At 43.3% G+C, this 22,509-nt stretch overlaps 2 long non-coding RNA genes across 2 annotated transcripts in view; one reads left to right on the plus strand and one right to left on the minus strand.

The window, feature by feature from the left end:
* Positions 1–22,509, minus strand: part of LOC145514417 (uncharacterized) — a 125,585-nt gene that overhangs the window by 17,464 nt on the left and 85,612 nt on the right. The window lies entirely within an intron of this gene.
* LOC145514416 (uncharacterized) lies at positions 11,482–21,791 on the plus strand. The gene is made up of 4 exons (XR_014060138.1): positions 11,482–11,708; positions 16,142–16,235; positions 17,486–17,579; positions 20,831–21,791. It is a non-coding gene; the product is annotated as an uncharacterized LOC145514416 (long non-coding RNA).

Below are 22,509 nucleotides of genomic sequence, written 5' to 3' on the forward strand. Positions count from 1 at the left end.
CATTTGAATGTTTTTGTATTTTGTTGCAGCAGTGAAAGCTCAGAATCCTAACCACTAGGCCACCAGGGAACTCTCTGTTTGTATTTTTATTTATAAAAATCAAAAGTACATTTTATGGCCTTAAATTGGGGCTTAGCTTTGTAATGACTTGCACACCTTAGTTTATTAAAAATAATTTTTTTTTACATTTTTGTTGTAAAAGCTACAGGTGTACAGTATAGTGAGTCATAAATTTAAAGGTTATATTCCATTTATAGTTATTATGAAATATTGGCTATATTCTCCGTGTTGTACAGTATATCCTTGTAGTTTATTTTATACCTAATATTTTGTACCCAAGCTATAGATGCACTTGTGGCACCCACTCTCCTCTCTGTGATTTACTATTGGCATTATCATCACGTTCAGGATTCCTCCTACTAATATTAATAGAACCTCCCCCTGGTCCACACACTGCCCACCAAGTTTTGTAGATGTGTCTATCCAGAGATCCTCCCCATAGTTCCAGACCTGTGTATCCGGCTACCTGCTAAATAACTCCGTTCTTTTGTTTTCTGAAATATACCCTCAAAAGAAAACTGCTGATACCCCAATGAGAATTATTACCACTACAGAACACCCAACATTGTTGATGGAGCTTCTGTCCTTCCACCTCCCAACACCAAGAATCTTGGTGTCAAAACCTGACTCCCACCTTACTTTCTCTCACAGTCAGAAAAACCAGACTGTCTTGTTTTAAAAAGTGGTTGCAAAGTTCGCTTCTTCCACAACCACAACAATGGTTCACACTAACAATGCTCGCCCCTCACTCCTGGATTTCCCACTTCCCCCTTTTGTAATGGAAATGTCTGTCCTTCGACTGTTTCAGTATTACATTTTTGAAGCATGAAACCTTTGGTTTCACAGCTGGAGAGCAATTTTGCCTCAGGATTAATTGTACATTAGGTCTCAGTCATATTTGAATTAGATGATATGTAGATGAGTCTTTGAACTTTCTAGTGTCACATTAAAACTTACTATAAAATTACACACTTTTTCTTTCATGTTTCCTTTCTGTGTTCATTGAAGAATGTAAGCTGCGAGAAAAAAGAGCAGGTTTTCGTCTGTCGTGGTTTCCATACACCTAAAACAGTGCCTGACAGTGTATGTTGCATAGTAAAAATTTACTAGAACCATGAATAAACATGATACTCCAAATTCTTGTTCAGATTTACTAGTTTTGGCTACTTTTTAAAAATAAAGTTAATTAAGTTTTTTTTATCCATTTATTTTGGTTGCACCGGATCTTCCTTGCTGTGCACTGGCTTTCTCTAGTTTCAGCGAGCAGGAGCTTCTCTTGTTGCAGAGCAGAGTCGCAATAGTTGTGGCACACTGGCCTACTTGCCCCGAGACATGTAGAAATCTTCCCGGACCAGGGGTGGAATCCACATTCCCTGCTGTGGCAGGCGGATTCTTATTACTGTACCATCAGGGAAGTCCTAGTTTAGCTAATCTTAACGTCCATGTCAATTCTTTCTCCGAGCTGGTATTAATGTTTTCAAGAATAAAACCACTACTGAAAATTCTCTGATGTCATCAACATCACTTGCTGTATCCCCAGGGCGGTATCTGCTACTGTCTTTGAATAACAACACAAATATGAATAACTTTCTAAAACTTGCATGTCAAAACTTTCTGATATCTCATTTCCCCGTAAAGAAGTGTGCCTGCAATCACTGGAAAATGATAGTCACTTACCAGCAAGGACACAAGATCATAAGCTTAAGATCCCTTCTTTTATATAAGTGTTCAGATACTCCCTTCCATACATGCTGCGACTCTGAAAATTGCAGCTACTGACCCATACCAAAATAACATTAGTTTACTTACTCTCAGTTTGAGATGGATATCTGTTCACTAAAAGGGATTGAGTTTATGTTAGGAAGTGGAATAAGAGATAATATACAGATGAAAGTCTTTCTCAGTGGATAGAACACAATCCCTGATTCTGTAGGCAAGAAAGAAGCTTTGTTGTGGAACTGGAAGTAAAACTCCTGCTTGACCACCTAATTTAAAATAACCATCTTCTTTCTCCCCGGTCATGACCCTGTACAGACTGTTTTGCTCATAGTCAATCATAACACAGCACAGAAAACTGACTACAGCTTCAGTACATGGATTTCAAGAACAATTATATAATGTGTCCAGCTACTTGCTGACTCATATCTGAATGGCTCTAGAATAATATGGCCATTGAGAGGCCATTTAGAGGACATCCTGGACAGTGAAGTCAAGTGGGCCTTAGGAAACATCACTCTGAACAAAGCTAATGGAGGTGATGGAATTCCAGTTGAACTGTTTCAAATCTTAAAAGACGATGCTGTTAAAGTGCTGTACTCAATATGCCAGCAAATTTGGAAAACTCAGCAGTGGCCACATGACTAGAAAAGGTCAGTTTTCATACCAATCCCAGAGAAAGGCAATGCCAAAGAGCACAACTGCACTCATCTCACAGGTTAGCAAAGTAATGCTCAAAATTCTCCAAGCCAGGCTTCAACACTATGTGAACTGTGAACTTCCACATGTTCAAGCTGGATTCTGAAAAGGCGGAAGTCAGAAGAACCAGAGATCAAATTGCCAACATCCATTGGATCATCAAAGAAGCAAGAGAGTTCCGGAAAAACATCTGCTTTATTGACTACACCAAAGCCTTTGACTGTGTAGATCACAACAAACTGGAAAATTCTTAAAGAGATGGGAATACCAGACCACCTGACCTGCCTCTTGAGAAATCTGTATGCTGGTCAAGAAGCAAGTTAGAACTGGACATGGAACAACAGACTGGTTCCAAATCGGGAAAGGAGTACGTCAAGGCTGTATATTGTCACCCTGCTTATTTAACTTATATGCAGAGTACATCATGAGAAATGCTGGGCTGGATGAAGCACAAGCTAGAATAAAGGTTGCAGGGAGAAGTATCAATAACCTCAGATACGGATGACACCACCCTTACGGCAGAAAGTGAAGAACTAAAGAGCCTCCTGATGAAAGTGAAAGAGGAGAGTGAAAAAGTTGGCTTAAAGCTCAACATTCAGAAAACTAAGATCATGGCATCTGGTCCCATCACTTCATGGCAAATAGATTGGGAAACCTTGGAAACAGTGACAGACTTTATTTTTGGGGGCTCCCAAATCACTGCAGATGGTGACTGCAGCCATGAAATTAAAGGACGCTTGTTCCTTGGAAGAAAAGTTATGTCCAATCTAGACAGCATATTAAAAGCAGAGACATTACTTTGCCAACAAAGCTCTATTTAGTCAAAGCTATGGTTTTCCCACTAGTCATGTATAGATGTGAGAGTTGGACCATAAAGAAGGCTGAGCGCCAAAGAATTGATGCTTTTAAACTGTGCTGTTGGAGAAGACTCTTTAGAGTCCCTTGGACTGCAAGGAGATCCAACCAGTCAATCCTAAAGGAGATCAGTCCTCACTATTCATTGGAAGGACTGATGCTGAAGTTGAAACTTCAATACTTTGGCCAGCTGATATGAAGAACTGACTCATTGGAAAAGACCCTGATGCTGGGAAAGATTAAGGCAGGAGAAAGGGACGACAGAGGCTGAGATGGTTGGATGGCATCACCAACTCAATGGTCATGAATTTGTGCAAGCTCCGGGAGTTGGTGATGGACAGGGAAGCCTGGCGTGCTGCAGTCCATGGGGTCGCAAAGAGTCTGACACGACTGAGCGACTGAACTGAACTTGCTGACTCATATCTGAATGGCTCTAGAATAATATGGCCATTTAGAAGACATTTGAGTGCATCTTACTGACTTAAAAATATTGTACAAGTGAGAGTTGCAAGTTAAGTTTTATTTTGGGGCTAACTGAGGAGTGAACCCCAGGAAACAGCACCTCAGATAACTCTGAGAAAGTGCTCCAAAGAAGGGGGGAAGGTCAGTGTACATGTGATTTTGGTGAAGGGAGAGTACATGCAATCAAGCGCATATTTTTCTGAGAAGGTTTCTGCTAGTTTCTGGAAGCTTTCTGAGAGTCACGAGGAAACAGTCATCACCATGAAGGATTTTAGTGCTTTTCTAGATATGAGGAGATATAAGAATTGGGCTCATGAAATCAGCTCCTGAGAATATCTAACTGAAGACCTGTCCTGCCAGTTTGCTGCCCCCACCCCCTCTCCACTCCAAGCATAGAATGCTTCATTTCTGCTTTCCACTCAGAACTACTTTCAGAGGGTGTTGACATCAACAGCTGGAGCAGCACATGATTTAATCCTTGTAGAGGTAGGCGGCAAGCACCATGGCAAGTGCCAATCTGTAGTTGACAATCTCAATATATATTTATCTTCTGGGAGCTGATTGAGCTTCAGGAAGTCTGAAATTTTGTCACTTCGCTGCATTTAACAAGAAACAGAACCCTTCCTTCCTCAAGGGAAGATGACTGCTTTCCAGCATCCTTCCGGGTGCCAGTTGGCGCAAGTTCTGGTTGGTCAGAAAGAAGAAAACACTTTCGGGCAATCGCTAAAGCCCTGAGAACAATATTACCCGGAAGATCCTGCGCCCAGGAAGGACGATCCCCGTAAAAGCATTTCCGGGGAGATTCTTCACATCAGCCGCATTGGGGCGGGACTTCCGGTATCTCGCTTGTGGTGGCTTTTTTAAACTGCTGTGAGTGTGCTGGTTGGGGGTGCTGATTCCATACCGCGTGACCGGCTCTAAAAAGCGCGAGAGCAGGCGCTGTCCCCGCGCAACATAGTGGGCTCCGAGGTTCTGCAACGGGGACCGGGTACCCTGCGCCTGGCCGAGGAGAGGAAAGGCCTTGCCCCCGTCCCCCGGCCGCTCCGGCCAGAGTCTGATGGCTGCGGCGGCGCTGAGGAACCCACCTCAGGTAAACGCTGGCCCGCTGGGCTCTCACCGCCCTCGCCCCACCAGACAATAAAGCCCCGAGTGCAGGGCGCCTGCTCATGGGCCCGCAGCCCAGGCCCCGGGCTCCAGGACGGCGAGGCGGTCGTGGGTGGTCCCTGTGTCTGACAGACATTGTGATGACGCGTGGGAGAGGGTGATGGGCACAGGTACCTGCAGGTGCAGACACTTGGAGCTCGGACTGAGGCGGGTGGGTTTGGGGAACCTGGATTCCAACTATGTCTGCAGGAAGCCAAGTTGAGGTAGTGTACCTGAACTGGCAGAGAGGTTGTTCCTTTTTCTGCTTGACCTGGAGGTGGAGGCTAATGGACAGAAGAGGGACACTTATGTGTTAGGCGTTTGTTGTTGTTGTTGTTTTTACACAGTATTGGGTCTTCGTTTCCGCCCCCTGGGCTCTCCCTTGCTGCTGGAGGGCTTTCTCCAGTTGCAGAGGGTGGGGGGTGGCCTCCCTTGTTGGCAGAACTCTGGCTGTAGCTGGAGTGAGTAGTTGCGGTGCGGGGACTTAGTTGCTCTGCGTCATGTGATATCTTCCCAGATCGGGGATCAAACCTGTGTCCCCTGCATTGGCAGGCAGATTCTTTACTATTGAGCTACCAGGTAAATCCCATATGTGTTAGGGTTTTAAAGGTCATCAAAATCCTGCTCAGAGAGGGAACAGATTGGAGGTGGTTGACGAACAGGTTGCGGCAAAGAGAAGTAGCACCATTTTCCAAGGTCAGGGATCTCATAAGAGGCTGCTCTGAGGAGTGAAACACAGAGGACTTGAACCCAAGTCCAAGTTCAAGGCCTGGTGGGGATCCAGGGGAGTCCTGCACACTTGGAGCCCAGCCACAGTTGCCGTCCTCTTCCCCCAGGTTCTGAAGGTTGAAAAAGCACTTAGGGATCCTACAGAAGGCAGGAGATGGTGTCCCAGTCCCTCACTGGTATTGACACCACCCATAGAGTGTGGTCAGCTGGTAAAGAGTCTCCCTGCAATGCGGGAGACCTGGGTTTGATCCCTGGGTTGGGAAGATCACTTGGAGATGGGAATGGCTACCCATTCCAGTATTCTGACCTGGACAATTCCATGGATCATATAGTCCATGGGGTCACAAACAGTAGGACACGACTGAGCAACTTTCACTTTCACTTTATAGCGTGTCAGGGTATTGTGTCCAGAGACTTGCCTTGATATAATCTCAGCTCTTGAATGTGAGGGCCCTGAATCCAGCTCTGGGTCCTGACTGCAGAACAAGGGTAACATACACATGTTCTGTTTCCTAATGACTAGTATAAACTGGTATGGAAGGTTTTCCCTGGAACAGACAGCATGTGCAAATACTTGGAGGTGTGTCTGAAGTGGGAGCAGGGTACAGCAGGTCTTCATTCTATCATTTAAGAACAAACAGCAGGGGACCTGGTAATCAGGTCTTTATTTTTTTTAAAAATTATATTTGGTTGTGCTGGGTGTTTATTGCTGTAAATGGGCTTTCTCTAGTTGTGGCAAGTGGGGTTTACTCTTTCTTGAGGTGATCAGTCTTCTCACTGTGGTGGCTTCTCTTGTTGCAGAGCTGGGGCTCTAGGACTAGCAGGCTTCAGTAGTTGTGGAGCTTGGCCTTAGTTTCTCCATGGCTTGTAGTAATCTTCCTAGACCAGGAATGAAATTTGTGACCCCTGCATTGGCAGACGGATTCTTAACCACTGTACCACCTGAAATTGTCATGGCATTGTTAATCAGCTATACTCCAATAGAAAATAAAAAGCTTGAAATATTAAAAAAAAAAAAAAAAAAAAGATACATGGCTTGGGACGCAGAGAAATAATTGAAACAAATTAGTACTGAGGCCAGTGCTCCTGCTAACTTAATCTTATCCAGACTCACCAGAATTGTACAGTGAGCCTTGATGGAGCCTAGGGTGTTTTAGTCTTGCTGGAGGATAAGGTCTGTGGTAGGCAAGAGTCATGCCGCAGGGAGACTGTAAGGGCTGGGATTTTAAGGAAGGTTGAGTAGACGGTTGTGACTGTTGAGGGGACAGATGATCAAACAGTGTATCACAGAAGTAGAAGAGTGTCTTGGGTGTGTGTAATTCACACATTGCATTATACATGGCTAATATTGAATCAAGGATCAGAAGGAGGTGGAGAAGCCTGCAAAGCAGCATATGGGACTTTCCCTGGCACTGAGATTCATCAGAGGTCTGGGGTGGTACTGGACAGTTTTAGAGTGTCAAGCAGTCTCTGGAAGCTATGTGCTGGGTGTTTGAATGAGTCCAGGGTGAAACCTGTATTATAGAGCAGGAACGTGGCAGAACTGTGGGAGTGAACCTGGAATGTTAGGTCCATGAATCAAGGCAAATTGGAAGTGGTCAAACAGGAGATGGCAAGAGTGAATGTCGACATTCTAGGAATCAGCGAACTAAGATGGACTGGAATGGGTGAATTTAACTCAGATGACCATTATATCTACTAATGTGGGCAAGAATCCCTTAGAAGAAATGGAGTAGCCATCATGGTCAACAAAAGAGTCCGAAATGCAGTACTTGGATGCAATCTCAAAAACGACGGAATGATCTCTGTTCGTTTCCAAGGCAAACCATTCAATATCACAGTAATGCAAGTCTATGCCCTGACCAATAACGCCAAAGAAGCTGAAGTTGAACGGTTCTATGAAGACCTACAAGACCTTCTAGAACTAACACCCAAAAAAGATGTCCTTTTCATTATAGGGGACTGGAATGCAAAAGTAGGAAGTCAGGAAACACCTGGCATAACAGGCAAATTTGGCCTTGGAGTACAGAATGAAGCAGAGCAAAGGCTAATAGAGTTTTGCCAAGAGAACGCACTGGTCATAGCAAACACCCTCTTCCAACAACCCAAAAGAAGACTCTACACGTGGACATCACCAGATGGTCAACACCAAAATCAGATTGATAATATTCTTTGCAGCCAAAGATGGAGAAGCTCTATACAGCAGCAAAAACAAGACCAGGAGCAGACTGTGGCTCAGATCATGAACTGCTTATTGCCAAATTCAGACTTAAATTGAATAGAGTAGGGAAAACCTCTAGTCCATTCAGGTATGACCTAGATCAAGTCCCTTATGAGTGTACAGTAGAAGTGACAAATAGATTTAAGGGACTAGATCTGATAGACAGAGTGTCTAATGAGCTATGGACAGAGGTTCGTGACATTGTACAGGAGACAGGGATCAAGACCATCCCCATGGAAAAGAAATGCAAAAGAGCAAAATGGCTGGCTGAGGAGGCCTTACAGATAGCTGGGAAGAGAAGAGAAGCGAAAAGCAAAGGAGAAAAGGAAAGATATTCCCATCTGAATGCAGAGTTCCAGAGAATAGTAAGGAGAGATAAGAAAGCCTTCCTCAGCGATCAATGCAAAGAAACAGGGGAAAATAACAGAATGGGAAAGACTAGAGATCTCTTCAAGGAAATTAGAGATACCAAAGGAACATTTTATGCAAAGATAGGCTCGATAAAGGACAGAAATGGTATGGACCTAACAGAAGCAGAAGATATTAAGAAGAGGTGGCAAGAATACACAGAAGAACTGTACAAAAAAGATCTTCACAACCCAGATAATCACGATGGTGTGATCACTCACCTAGAGCCAGACATCCTGGAATGTGAAGTCAAGTGGGCCTTAGAAAGCATCACTACGAACAAAGCTAGTGGAGGTGATGGAATTCCAGTTGAGCTATTTCAAATCCTCAAAGATGATGCTGTGAAAGTGCTGCACTCGATATGCTAGCAAATCTGGGAAACTCAACAGTGGCCACAGGACTGGAAAAGGTCAGTTTTCATTCTGAACCCAAAGAAAGGCAATGCCAAAGAATGCTCAGACTACCACACAGTTGCACTCATCTCACTCGCTAGTAAAGTAATGCTCAAAATTCTCCAAGCCAGGCTTCAGCAATACATGAACAGTGAACTTCCAGATGTTCAAGCTGGTTTTAGAAAAGGCAGAGGAACCAGAGATCAAATTGCCAACATCCGCTGGATCATCGAAGAAGCAAGAGAGTTCCAGAAAAACATCTATTTCTGCTTTATTGACTATGCCAAAGCCTCTGACTGTGTGGATCACAATAAACTGTGGAAAATTCTGAAAGAGATGGGAATACCAGACCAACTGACATGTCTCTTGAGAAACCTGTATGCAGATCAGGAAGCAACAGTTAGAACTGGACATGGAACAACAGACTGGTTCCAAATAGGAAAAGGAGTACATCAAAGCTGTATATTGTCACCCTGCTTTTTTAACTTATATGCTGAGTACATCATGAGAAACGCTGGGCTGGAAGAAGCACAAGCTGGAATCAAGATTGCCGGGAGAAATGTCAATAACCTCACATATGCAGATGACACCACCCTTATGGCAGAGAGTGAAAAAGACCTAAAGAGCTTCTTGATGAAAGTGAAAGAGGAGAGTGAAAAAGTTGGCTTAAAGCTCAACGTTCAGAAAACTAAGATCATGGCATCCGGTCCCATCACTTCATGGCAAACAGATGGGGGAACAGTGGAAACAGTGTCTGACTTTATTTTTCTGGGCTCCAAAATCACTGCAGATGGTGATTGCAGCCATTAAATTAAAAAATGCTTACTCCTTGGAAGGAAAGTTATGACCAGCATATTTAGTTTAGATAGCATATTAAAAAGCGGAGACATTACTTTGCCAACAAAGGTCCATCTAGTCAAGGCTATGGTTTTTCCAGTGGTCAAGTATGGATGTGAGAGTTGGAGTATAAAGAAATCTGAGTGCCGAAGAATTGATCCTTTTGAACTGTGGTGTTGGGGAAGACTCTTGAGAATCCCTTGGACTGCAAGGAGATCCAATCAGTCCATCCTAAAGGAGACCAGTCCTGGTGTTCATTGGTAGGACTGATTTTGAAGCTGAAACTCCATTACTTTGGCCACCTGATGCAAAGAGCTGACTCATTTGAAATGACTCTGATGCTGGGAAGGATTGAGGGCAGGAGGAGAAGGGGACGACAGAGGATGAGATGGTTGGTTGGCATCACCGACTCAATGGACATGGGTTTGGGTGGACTCCGGGAGCTGGTGATGGACAGGGAGGCCTGGCGTGCTGTGGTTCATGGGGTCGCAAAGAGTCGGACACGACTGAGCAACTGAACTGAACTGAACCACACATTTTTAAGATTAATATACCCTGGGAATTTCCTGACGGTCTAGCAGTTAGGAGTTTGCTCTTTCACTACAGGTTCAGTCCTTAGTTGGGGAAATAAGATCTCACAAGCTGCGTGCTATACAGCACAAGGGGGTAAAATAAAGATTAATCTGCCCTAATATGTCGTTCATCAGTTTCTGAAGTCCAGATGCTGAATAATAAACCCTTGCTTTGTAGTGTTTTCCCACTTTCCTGCTCCATTATGGGGGCTGGTGGGTTGGAGCAGGACTGTTAGATGGATTAAGTGCCATCAGGAAAGCCCTACATCTCAAAGCCTACATCTCAAAAGCCCAGTGTGGAGGGCAGTAGGAGGGCAGGGGTCAGTCTCTCCAAGCCTGGGTCAGGCAGCCTGGGTTTGCAGCTTAGTTTTCGGGTTCACATCCTGGATCCCATTGCCTTGACTCACAGAGAAATGACAGTCACCAACCTTCTACCCTCCCTGACCCCCTGTAAAGAGGGATATGGAGAGATCCTGTGCCCTGGTCTTTAGAGGAGCTGAAGAGCCGAGTCGCCCGTTCCCCATTAGGAGGGTGTGGCAGTGGGGACACACTGAGCTCAAGCACCCTGCGCTCCTCCTGCCGCTCCCAGTCCAAACTGATGCCATGGAGCCACCCTCAGGGTGGCCGGTGCTACCAGGCACTAAGGTGTCAGAATCTGCAGGTGACTTACTGGAGCTCCTTCAGGCTCACTTCCTGGCTGGGACTTGCAGGCAAATGATAGCATTTAACTTGTTCTTTGTGACAACCAATAAAAAGAGCCTGGGACTTGGCCGTGCAGGGGCCACAGGTTCCCTCCCTGGTGGTGGATCTAAGATCTCACGTGCTGCTGGGCAAGTCCACGCATTGCAACTCAAGAGCCACCACGCTGCAACTAAGATCAGACACAGTCAAATAAATAATATTAAAAACAATAAAAGCACCCCTAATTCAAAGACCCCGCGGGAGTGGGTTTCAGTCTTGTCCCTCACTCCGTTGCTGGGTTTCCTGCAGTAAAATTTGTACTTTCTTTAATCGCCACCAGGTGGCAATAAATCGGCTTTGTGGAGCCAGTGGGCTAAGTTCCATTTAGTAATACAAACACCTGGGTGATCCATTGCAGACTGATCCCACAAATTCTAGTGTGGGTCCTTTATGAATAAGAAAAGCCGCGTCTCTGTCCTTAGAACTGGAGTCATCGTCTTCCAGCGACGCTCATTGTGGAGCTTATCCTTTTCTCCTGAAAGTCTCGTAGGGAGACCTTCTGCCCGTGACTTACGCGTGGGTCCGAACTACATTACCCAGGATGCTCAGAGTAAAGGGCAGCATGGTTAACGAATGAATTACCAGGAAACAGTTAGTTTCCGTTCAAAGCACCCCTCGTTGGGGCGGGACTTCCGCCCTCCTCCTTAAGGCGGCCGTTTTAACTGCTGTGGGTCTGTTCAGGTCCGGAGGCCTGTTAGGACCGGTCGACGGGACCAAGAACGTTCAATAGGAGGGGCTGTCGTCGCTGCACAGAGACTGGGCTGAGCTTCGGCGACGCCGCCCGGGGACCGCCTCGCCCGAGTCTCCCCGCCGTTCCTGGCCCCGCTCCGCCCAGAGTCGCTGGCGGCGGCGGCGCTGAGGGACCAGCCTCAGGTAAACGTCTTCCTCCGGACGCGCACTGCCCTCACCCCACCGGACACGAAAGCCCCGAGTGCGAGGCTTCTGCTCAAGTGCCCGCAGCCCAGGCCCCGGGTTCCAGGACGGTGAGGCGGTCGTGGGTGGGGCCCTGTGTGTGATGGACAGTGTGAGGCCGCGTGGGACAGGGTAATGGGCAGAGGGGCCCGCAGCTGCAGAGGCTTGGAGGTCGGACTGTGGCTGGCGGATTCAGGAAACCTGGGTCCATCTGATGTCTGCAGGACCCGGACAGTGAGAAACGGAGTCATGCCCGGACTGTCAGGCTGAGGGTTGTATCTTTATTGTCGGGACCTAAGTAGGTGTGGACCCCACTCCAGTACTCTTGCCTGGAAAATCCCATGGACGGAGGAGCCTGGTAGGCTACAGTCCGTGGGGTCGCACAGAGTCGGACACGACTGAAGCGACTTAGCAGCAGCAGCAGCAGCAAGAAGGTGTGGAGAGTTTTCAACAAAAAGGGGAACAGGATTTACATTTGCTTTTAGAGTGTTTCCCAAGGCTATTCAAAGGAAAAACAGATCTGAGGTAAGTGATGAGAACGCTGAGGCACTAGGAGGTTGAATCTTTATTCAAGGTCGCACGGCTGGTAAGGAGTGACGGAGTGCACCGAGGCACAGAGGTCAGTCGCCCTCACTGAGGTCACCTGGCTCGGGCTAGGCAAGGATGCGTACGGGGTGGCATGAGCCTCAACCTTTCTGTCCCCACTGTTACAGTTTTCTAAGGTCTATCTCTTTCCACAGAGTCCCAGGGCTGCAGAAGTACTTATAGAAACAAAACGGGTATGTAGAGGGTGTCCTAGTTCCTTTCTGGCTCTAACCCTCACTCAGATGTTTTCTGGTTTGTGGAGTCCGGGAATCTTAGGTGCCGTCTTCCCAATCCTTGGCTCTGGGCACCCTCGAGAGACCCCATGCCCAGAGTCTTAAGTCCATATCAGAGGTTATATGGAGATATTTCCATTTCTGGCAACCATTGTAAAGTAGTGTGGAAGGTTAACCTAGGAGCTGGTACCACCATGTGCAAATACTTAGTATTAAAATTAAGCTGGGAATGTTGAGGAAGCACAGGTCTCCTTATCTGGTATGAACACAAAAAGAAATACAGGATGAATACCTGAGAAATTGAGCATCTATTCTGGAGGTATTGGGTGGCTTCCATCAGAGGAGGGAGGTGATATTATCAAGGTCTTAAAAAGCTACCTCTGACTGTATGTAGAGTGGAGAACAGACCGCCGGAGTGAGAGGAGTGAGGCAAATCCCCATAGAGTCTACTGACATAATCTAGGTGAGAGTTAATGGGCCAGAGTTGTGGTTTAGTAGATGAGGTTGAAGTCTGAATACATGTTCTAAAAAGGGACAACTAGGTTTTCTAGTTTGGATGGTGAGAAGTGAAACAGAGAAATCAGAGATAACCCCAGGATGTTTGGTCTTAGCAGCTGTAGGGATGGAAGCTCCAACTGAGATGAGGAAGTTGATAGTGTGAGTAATAATCACTGGGTTTATCAGAAGCTTTTTTTGACCATATTAAGAGTCTGAGGTATTTCAGGGACCAGTAAGTGGAGGCATCAAATTGGCAGCTGGACTCACAAATTGGGAAATCGAAAGAGGGGTTCAAGTGGAGATATTCAAACTGTGGTAGCTATTATGTGGACCCAAGTGAGTGACCTGTGGTCACATTTAAGAGGTATAATCTTCATGTTATAGTTCTAATGCTGTTCGGGGAGCAGGAAGTGGAGGATAGAGGCTGAGCACTGGGGCTCTTGGTTGAGTACCTGAGTGATGGTATTGGGTTTCTTGGTGGCTCAGATGGTAAAGAATCTGCAGTGCAGGAGACCTGGGTTCGACCCCTGGGTCAGGAAGATCCCCTGGAGAAGGGAATGACAACCCACTCCAGTATCCTTGCCTGGAGAATTCCACCAACAGGAGCCTGGCAGGCCACAGTACATAGGGTTCCAGAGTCAGACACAACTGAGTGACTGTCGCTTTCACTTTTCAAATGCAGTTGAGGGAGGTGTGTGGCCATAAAGGTAGGGTGTATCAGACATGAGAGCCTGGTAAGTGGCCAAGGCTTCCAAGAGAAGAGTAGATATGAGTTGGATGCCAAGGCATAGCAGTGATTGAGGCAGGATGACATGCAGACCAGACCTATTGCTTATTCACTTCACTAGGGACTCACCAAGATTTTGTGAGGACTTTAATGGGGCCTGGAATGATTCATTCAGCCTGATGGATATGGACAGAGGCAAATACGGTCATTTGTGATCATTAGTAGGATTGGGGTGACTTGAATGAGGGTTAGCTGGACAGAGAAGGCTGTCATTGCTGAAGGACAGCAAGAGCTGCACAGAAATGGAAGAGGGCCATGGGCATCCAAGATTGACTGGTGGGTTTGTGTGGCTTAGTCTTAGGCAAGGAGCAGCCATACGGGAAGAGAGGCCATAGAAGGCTCAGATGTTTCCATCCTCAATGAGCGCTGTGGGAGGTCTAAGCTAGTATTGAATCCTGTCTGAATTTGCTGAGCAAACCTGGGTGCTTTCTGCGAAGTTGTATGTTAAGACCTTAAATTAAGGACTTCCCTGGTGGTCCAGTGGTTAAGAATCCACCTGCCAATGCAGGGGACACAGGTTCGATCTCTGGTCTGGGAAGATCCCACATCCCACAAGGCAACTAAGCGGGTACACCACAACTACTGAGCCCATGTTCCAGAGCAATGAGCTGCAACTACCGATCCCTTGTTCAGTTATACTTCTGAGAGGAGTGGGGTCACCTTGATGAGGTTCAGAGACGCTTGTACCTTGATGCTGGAGAACCTTGAACTTAAAACCTCCCTGGGTGGGTCCTCACACCCACCTCTGTGCCCAGAAGTATTCCCTGCTCTCTCTTTTCACCCTAGAGCCTGGTCTGCCCTTCCTACATCAGAACCATGGACAGTGCGCCCTTCCCCAAGTCGCTAAGTAGGTGCTGGGGTTGGTTGGGATAAAGTCTGTGCACTGCCCTCTTCTCTCCTTGAAAAGCCCCAACTTCTGCTTCCCTGAAGCCTCACAAAGAATAATTCAGGGTCAGCCATCTGCTGGTCACTGTAATGGATTCTATTTTGCTTGCCGTCTGCCTAACCTGGTGACTTTGTCCAGATCTAAAGCACTCTAGTACCCTAAATCCTATTTCTTTCTTCTAGCTGACATTTCCTCACGCCTGCCTGTGCCAGGATTTGCCATCACTGACATGTTTACTAATTATGTGGACCATGGTCTTTTCTTGCAAGACTCTCTGAAGTTTTCTGTGATAGTTTTCTTTCCTGTGTACTACTGTGCACAGAGTTGTTCTGGCCTAGTACTGGCTACACTTTTGTAATGTCTTTCTCTAAGTAATTGCATCACATGGTTGTCATGTGTATTTGCTCATCTCCGGAGTAGGATGGAGCACCTTCAGTGGTTCACAAATGACTGTTAATCCAGTCACAGCAAGATGGATCAGGAGGCTCCTGGTCTTAAATGGCACCTGGGGGAGGGCATGACATCAAGGCTGTATTCAAATTATAGGAGAAGCTTACTGTGTTGGATTAGTATTTTGTGTCAGTTCTAGCAGCCAAATCTCACTTCTGGTGTTGCTTCCCCATTCTTGACATTTTGATGACTTGTCTGCTCTTCTCGTCTATTCTACTTTCACACCCCCTACAGGACCAACCCTCGCCTCTCTGGACTCTCACCTGCTTTTCTTACGGCTCCTTCCGCAGTGCTCTCCAGTGTGGACTTTTACATACTGTGTCATGAGCTGTGCACCTATCTTTGAACAGTCCTTGAACACAGACTATTCTATTTTAATTGGATATTCTTGGTCCTGGACTTACACTTCTACTCTAGTGGTCATGTGTCACCAGCAAACAGGAGCCCTCTGGAAATTACTTGCCGATAAACTGATTGTAGGCCCTGTTCTCCTCCAGATATCCCATCCCATAGCTGTGTCGTTCACCTCACCTTGCGAGGCCTTCCCCATTCTGTGCTCTTTATTTCCTAGTATAGCAAAGCAACCTGATCCTTAGCCTGCATTACCTCCCTGGTCCTGCACACAATCCCATGGACTTATCTTGAGTTTGTGTTCAGGTGGCCCTTTCCAACCATGTACTGTGTTATCTAGCATCATCTATAAGAGTGCATCATTATAGGAATGTACATGGCTTTGCAATGTGAAGAGGCAACAGAGGTTTTCAGAAGGCATGTGGAAGAGCATAAAACAGAAATACAATGGTGTTATAAATTTTAAGTTTCATAACTGTGTCTAAACACACATCCATTCTTCTGGATTCCACTAAATAGTATGAAGAACAGAGAGAGAGAGAGAATGTCTGACATCTAGGACCTGTCTTGACTTCAGCTCAGTAACATTTCCTCATTTTGCCAGGAGTAAATCCATATGGAGAAGATTCCAAGTCTGGAAGCCACTCTAGATGGCTCATCATTTCCTGTGTTCCCTTTTCATGGAACCTGAGTACAAGGTCAGTGCATACATTTAGTAAATTATCTCTGACCAGGTGTGATCTTGGATCAGAGATAGAGAACAAACACATGGGGTAAAACAAAGGAAAGAGAAGAGGGACAGAGAGGGGACATGAGAGATGAATTATGGTAGAAATGACACATAAATACCAGGAAGTGGCACAATTCTGAAAATGAGAGACTGTTAGCGTTATATAGTTTCTGAACATGGGAAACACTAATGTATAATATTTTAGGTCAATTAATTCTTCAAGGTATAGAGAATGAGAAGCAGTTCATTAGAAAGAATAAGAAGCAAGCTGTAAAGAGTGAAATTATGATCTAGACTCATGAAAATCCAGATTCTTAGACAGATGGGAGAGTATGATAAGTCTTCAACAATGAAAATTAAAAATTGACATAACTGAAAGTAAGGAACAGAGGGAAAATACATTTTCTAACACAGTTGAAGTGAGATAGTTTTCAAAGGAGAATAATCAAAATAGAACTCTAATAAAGGTTTATTTTGCTAAGTCAACAAACTGTCTGCCCTTCTCTCAAGAGAATTGATAGAAGCGGTGTTTGCAAGCAGAGTGGATTCATAAAGAGAGGAAAGTTTCTTCAAAAAACAGCAGCAACAGGAGCAGCCTGACGCTGCTGTGTTCCATGTTGGGGTGTTACTCTGCGACTCTGTGAATCCCAGTCCATGTGGGGCGTAAAACCGGCACTCCCCCTGGTCAGGATATCCGAGGTTCTGTTACTGTACAGAAGAGAAGGCAGGGCTATGCCCTGTGGATCTGAATGTGACTAGAATTCTCTCACACCTTCCTTCTAGAATTACGAGCTTATATCCTAAAACTCTTCTTAGATTCAGTGTACACTTGGATGACAATATTGCACCTTCCTTTCCATGAATATGAGATATCTCTTCCATTTATTTAGTTTTTCTTTGATATCTTTTATCAGAATTCAGTAGTTTTCTCCATATAGCTCTTGTATATGTTTTGTTAGATTTGTACCTGAGTATTTAATTTTGGGGGATGCTAATGTAAATGGTAATATATTTTAAATTTTTAATTCCATTTATTCACTGCTGGCATATAGCAACAACCTTGCTATAATTTCTTACTGGATCGAGGATTTTTGTTGTTGTTGATTCTTTCAGATATTATACATAGAGATATTCTTATCACTTGTTTACAGAGACAATTTTATTTCTTCCTTCCCAATCTGTACGTTTTCATTTTATTTTCTTGTCTTATTGAATTAGCTAGGACTTCCAGGACAATGCCGAAAAGCAGTGGGTAGCAGGACATACTTGCCTTGTTCCTGATTTTCGTGGAAAAGCTTTGAATTTCTCACAGGTAAGATTAAGCAGCAGTTTGCTTTTAAGTATATCTGATCATCTTTGCTTTTGTTTATTTGAAATTAAATGCATCATTTTGAGTAAGGTCTTTTCACAACCTGTTACTTATTATGCTATGTTTATTATATATATTATATTTTTGTAGATTTTCTTCAAATGTTCGATTTTCTCAAATGTTTTTTCTGCATCTATGATATGATCATGTGATTTTTCTTCTTTTAGCCTGTTGATGTGATTGTTGTTGTTCAGTTGCTCAGTTACGTCCGACTCTTTGCAGCCCCATGGACTGCAGCACGCCAGGGTTCCCTGTCCTTCACCATCTCCCGGAGCTTGCTCAAATGCATGTCCATCAACTTGGTGATGCCATCCAATCATCTCGTCCTCTGTTGTCCCCTTCGCCTACCTTCAATCTTTCCCAGCATCAGGGTCTTTTCTAATGAGTCAGCTCTTTGCATCAGGTGGCCAAAGTTAATTTGTATTTGATATTAAACTCACCTTGCATCCCTAGAATAACCCCTCGTGGTTGTGGTGTATAAGCCTTTTTACACATTGTTGGATTTGCCTCTGTGCTCATGCGAGACATTGGTCCGTAGTTTCCTTGTAATGTCATTGTCTGGTTTTGGGATTAGAGTGATGTTGGCCTCATAGAATGAGTTAGGGAGTATTTCTTCTGCACTTTTCATCTGGAAGAGATTGTAGATAACTGGTATATCTTCCTTAAATATTTGGTAAAATTCACCAGTGAACTTCTCTGGCCCTGGTGCTTTCTGCTTTGAAAGGTTAGTAATTATCAATGCAGTTCTTCACTAGAAAGTAGGAATAGACAATCTGAATAGGCCTGTATCTTTTAAAGAAATTAATAAATGCTGTGAAAGCATTTGAGAAAATCTAATACCCAGGCTCTCCTGTTTTCCATTTCATTGGTTTCTATTCTAATTTTTATTTCTTTTTCTGTTTTGGATTTAATTTGCATTTCTTTTTAGAGTTTTCTAGGATGGAAGTTCAGAGTAATGATTTTGTATCTTTCTTCTTTTTATGCTGTAAATTTTCCTCTAGGCACTGCTTTCTCTGTACCCCACAAGTTTTGGTAAATTGTTTTCATTTAGTTTCAAGCAGTTTGAAATTTCTCTTGAGATTTCTCCTGACTCATAAGTGTCCTTGAATTATTTAAAACTATGTTTTTTCAGCTCCATGTATTTTGGGGTTTTCCGGCTATCTTTATCTTTTTGATTTCTACTTGAATTCCATTGTGGTCTGAGAGCAGACATTGTGTGATTTCTATTCCTTTAAGTTTGTTAAGGTATATTTTATAGCCCAGGAAATGTGGTAGTGAATGTTCCATGTGAGCTTGAGAAGAATATGCAATCTGCTCTTTTTGGATGAAGTAGTCTTGTAGATATCAATTATATTAAATTGATTGAAGGTGCTTTGAGTTTAAATATGCCCTTAACTGATTTTCTGCCTGCTGGAGCTGTCCATTTCTGGTAGAGGGATGTTGAAGTCTCCCAAATATAATAATGGATTCATTTATTTCTGTTCATCTGGAGCTCTAGGTCCACTTTCACATTCACAAAGCACAGTTAATTTCCTTCTCATATTCAACCCACAACAGGAGATTGTCAAGTAGAGAATTTCTTCTCCCACTTCAGATCTGCCTGACTTCCACTTCTGTTTCAGCCAGTACACGTTCTCTACTTTAAGAACTCATGTGATTACATTAGGCCAACCTGAGTAATCTCTATTTTAAAGTCAACCAGTTAGCTACTTTAATTACATCTGCAAAGTTCTTTTATCTTGTAACATAACATACTCAGGGGAGTAACTCCAGGGGTCAGAGCCACAGCCATCAAAACTGCCAGCCATAGTCTCTTTTCCTAATTCACCTCTAGTATTTTATAACACATTTCATATTTTTATCTTCTCAACCATAAGTCTGAAATTATTTTATTTATATAAATCTACTCACAATTTATCCACACATCTCAGCCATGGGATAAATATCCATATATAACTGCAACTGCCATTGTTTGGCACAAGTTGACTTAAATTCCAGGTTTTCCATGTTCAGTACAGTGCTTAGATTAAGCAGTAGTTTGCTTCTAAGTACATCTGATTATCTGTGCTTTTGTTTATTTGAAATTAAGTGCATCATTTTGAGTAAAGTCTCTATTTCACTTATTTACTTTGATTTTGTAGACTAATCTTTTGCTCTTCTTCTCATGATATTAACTTGGGGGCTTACTCTCTGAGTCTGTGAAGAATTGATACTGATGCTGCCTTTGTGTATAGGTGTTACTTCTGCCCTCCTGACAGGGACCTCATTTGGACAGACCTATCACATAAGCCTAATATCTACCCAGTATTCTACATGATGAATGCTTAGGCAGTGATGCTTTAGATTTTCACACGAAGGCACACACATATACAACAGCCAAGTTTATAACTGTACCGCATGATTATTTGCTGTTCAGTGTTTTGGTATTCTGAGGTAGGAACTGTTGTGGAAACATAATTTTAAATAAAATGTCCTGCTAACCCAGAAAACTTCTTCACATAAAAAGAGAAAGAAAACGTTTTTTTTTTCCTGTTGAAGAAGCATTGAGGCAGAATGTGATATGCATTACAGGCAATCTAGTAAGGAGACTGTGAAGTCAGTAAGGAACCTTACCCTTTTATGTGACCATGCAGTACAATGTGTTACATACATGTTCTTGAGATAAATGAGAACTAGTTCTCCAGTAAGAGGATTTGACAGTACCATTTTTCTTATCATTCATGCTAAATTTACCTTGTAATTGGAGTGACCACTGGTGTTTGCTAAGTGTCTTTATCTAAAGGAAAAATACATTTCTTATACTTTTATGCCAGGAGGTAGTTTTATAAATTAGAGCCAGGCACCTGCAGAAGTTAGGCTCCTGCTCTTCTACAGAAACTGGAAGATAAGGGCACTCTCTTATGTAATGATTGAATTTAAAAGAGCAATCTTTCAGGTCCCGGAGCAAAAGGTTTCTAGAATGCAAAGCTGGCAAAAGGCTTATATAGCTTTTAAAAATATATCGTAGTGGGCAAAGGAAGAAAAGACAAGTTTTCTTAAGTAAATGCCTTAAGAAAAAGTGGATGTGGTGATGAAACTCTCCTTTTTTGCCTCAGAGGACTTATTTTTCTTTTTTTGTGTGTTTACTGTTACAAAACTCACTGTTAATTTGAACTTTAAGCTGATCTCCAAAAAATTTATTTGCATTTTCTTAGCATGCTGGCTGGGTGAAGTTGCTTTCAAATGGACAGGAAAAAGTCCTAAAAATTTACTGACTTCTGGAAGCTTTTGAAGACTGGAAGAACTGAAGGGATGTCAAGAATTCTGTGTGTGGGTGTGTGTGAGTAAGATAAAGCCAGGAAAGTATATGATAACTTCTGACACGTTTTGATGGAAATACCAAAGGAGAGATTTTCCAGAAGAGACATGATGTGTCACTGAGAGTTTATTCATGTAGGAGAAATGATAAGATTCTTAAAAAATTCAATTAAAACAAATTGATTTTATTAAAAATTATTTTTTTAACCCTTTTAGTTTTAAGTATCAAATAAGTATTTTTAATATAAGTAGTGTTTAGCAAAATTTAACAGCCATTAGCACCTAAAAGCAACATTCCAAGACCTACATTTTCATGTAGTCTTTATTGTCCATATTTGATAATAACTTGCCGTTTATTATAAGTAACATGGTGCAGTGGTAAAGAATCCGCCTGCCAATGCAGGAGACACGGGTTCGACCCCTGGGTCAGGAAGATCCCCTGGAGAAGGAAAGGGCAACCCACTCCAGTATTCTTGCCTGGTAAATCCCATGGACAGAGGAGCCTACAGGGCTACAATCCACGGGGTTGCAAAGAGTCGGATATGACTGACCGACTGAGCACACACGACTGGCCTATAAACAATACTTGGTCATTGAAAAGTAGTCTTAGCTGTGGCAGAATGTGTAATTCTTCAGCTCCGTGATGTCCGCTTCACTTAAAATTGATTGAAAAAATTGTTTTGGTCTTTTTGTATTTCATCATGTAAAATGCTTTTTAATGTGTGCAGATATGAAGCACGTAACTTATTTAAATACCGTTTCAATCCAGAATATTTAGGTAATATGGTTGTCATTAATGATAAATCTTGCTGAAATAAGTTACATTTATTGCCACTAATAAAACATCTAGCAACAATACTTCCCAGAATGAGTTTTTCCTTTCAACATTCATTTATATTCCTATAGTAAATTAAGACTGCATGGAGTTCTTTTTCAAGATTTTAATTTGACGGTTCCCTATTATTTACAGACTCAAAGTTTTTAGTAATTGTTTAGTGACTTTGAAATCTGTCCTAATTTAAGATCCTCAGGATTATCTCTTGTTCACTTATCACATTTTTCAAAAGCATAAATTCTGCGTGAACTTTTTTATGCTTACGACAGTGCAGTGACCTGTGAGGGTCTCATCCTCTTGTTTCCACAACTCTACATGGTATTTATAGTGAGAAACTTGTGCTCACTTAACTATATGCACATTTACAAATCAGTGTCAAAACTCATTATTGCAGAGACTGAATATGATCTTTGGTATGATGCATTCTTAAAAATTGTTTTATGATTCTATATCTTAATAGATGTACAAGACATCAGAAAAAAAATTAAGCAATTTCCTCCCTTTGTTGGATCTGACCATTCTCGATACACTTTGACCTCAGCTTCAATGCTTCACCATGTGAATGAGCGCAGCTCATGGTGCGTCTGCCTCGCTGCTCTCTCTTCTTTGCCGTCTGCCGACTCTCGGTGCTCCCTCTGTCTTTTCCTGAATGCTGACCTTGCATAATGACTTAAAGCATAAAGAAGAATCACATTTTGAAGACAATGTCTTCAGAATAGTTATTCTGGTCACATGCTCCGC

Source organism: Giraffa tippelskirchi, chromosome 7 (assembly GCF_054371585.1).
Source record: "Giraffa tippelskirchi isolate mGirTip1 chromosome 7, T2T-mGirTip1v1.2.pri, whole genome shotgun sequence".
Lineage (NCBI taxonomy): Eukaryota > Metazoa > Chordata > Mammalia > Artiodactyla > Giraffidae > Giraffa > Giraffa tippelskirchi.